General features: G+C 40.0%; 1 protein-coding gene across 1 annotated transcript in view; it reads right to left on the bottom strand.

The window, feature by feature from the left end:
- LOC138212755 (dnaJ homolog subfamily B member 6-like) overlaps positions 1–414 on the bottom strand; it is a 13,991-nt gene extending 13,577 nt beyond the window's left edge. Inside the window, exon 1 of the mRNA XM_069173282.1 lies at positions 251–414. The gene's annotated coding sequence lies outside the window, so the exon portion shown is untranslated. The remainder of the gene's footprint in view (positions 1–250) is intronic.
- Positions 415–1,464: the final 1,050 nt, after the last annotated feature.

The raw sequence follows: 1,464 nt of genomic DNA, 5'->3' as shown, positions 1-1,464 counted from the left end.
GGCTCTTAAAGAGACAAAGACGGACGTGTTTACAGGAAATGTGTTTGCCTCGGTGACTGTGTGTCACCTCCACCTTCCTCCAGTGAAAGATGTCGTCACTGAGGTGCTGGTGGTGCTGAGGTGCTGGTGGTGCTGAGGTGATGGTGTTCGTGTTCACCTCAACCAACCCCACGGAACTGGCTGGTGTTAGCTTAGCTTAGCTCAGCCGTAAACATCATCCGACACAACGCGGAAACGACGGAAGTCTTACCCGACTCGAGTCCAGCTGTCCGGGGTCTCAGCAGATAGCAGCCGACAGCAGACACAGGCTTTAATTCAGGCTGCTGCAACAACTACAAAGGTTGATTCATGTTCAGCAGGCTGGAGATTGTCAGATTAGACGCAACATCCTGCTTGTGTTTCTTCTTCTTCTTCTTCTCTTTGTTTCTCGGAGGGTGTTAACAGCGCCATCTACCGGACACACGAGGCTACAGCAACAGAATCCGGGGTCGCGATGGAGAACAGTCAAAGAAATTATTCCAAATCCTTAGTCTATTGTCCTTTCTTATTTATTTGTTTTAAATAAAAATGTATGTACAAATTCACAAATACAACGGCTGTGGAAAGAAAAAGGAAAACACAAAAAAATAAACATACATTAAAAGGCAAAGAACAGAAAATAAATAAGTTACAAGTCAAATTCATTACGAGGCTCTGGATGTCCTTTCCTAACCTCTTTTCTTTGACCTCGATGGAAGATGTCATGAGGTCAAGGAAAGATGTGAAGGAAAGTTCAGAAGGACGAATTCACAGAAACACTCACAGCCTGTTAGATCTGATCCCAAACTAATAAAATGTTCTCAGACCCAGAAATCAGTTTGTATGCTATCCACAATTGTTTTAATTATGACATGGGATCCTAATAAAATGATGTACAGGAGATCTGTGATCTCTGTTTATGGTTCAAACTCCAGTTGAATTCTCATGTAAATCAACAGTAGACCTGTTCCACTCAAACCATATAAATAAACTTAAAACATAATGAATGGTAGCCTAAAAAGCAAAAGAAAACACTATTTTTACTTTTTTTTTTTACTATAATTCAGAGGATTTTTTTTTATAATCCCCACATCCGATTTACCAGAAGTTTTTATGTTGTTAAATACTTCAATGAATTAAATATACATCAGAATGAACTATAATATATTGAGCTGTAATCGGAATGTATTCAGCCTCTTACAACAACCAACAACATTCATTCTGATAACACAATAAACCTTTAAAAATCTGACAAATACGATCAAAACCTCTCCAATTCGACAAAAAAGTTTCTTTAAAATGTCATATTGTTAAGCCAACATTTACACCAATCAGCTGTTAGATCAGGTGAGATCCAGGCATTTCCCATCATGCCCTGAGGCCGTGCAGTCGGTGGAGAACAACTGTGGCACCTCGATCCAAAAAACTGCAGCCGCCTTGATCTCG

This window comes from Embiotoca jacksoni, unplaced genomic scaffold (assembly GCF_022577435.1).
Source record: "Embiotoca jacksoni isolate LCO1_2020_lvr unplaced genomic scaffold, fEmbJac1.0.p SCAF_59, whole genome shotgun sequence".
Taxonomy (NCBI): domain Eukaryota; kingdom Metazoa; phylum Chordata; class Actinopteri; family Embiotocidae; genus Embiotoca; species Embiotoca jacksoni.
The sequence above is the reverse complement of the archived record's forward strand: the minus strand, read 5'-3'. Positions and strand labels throughout refer to the sequence as shown.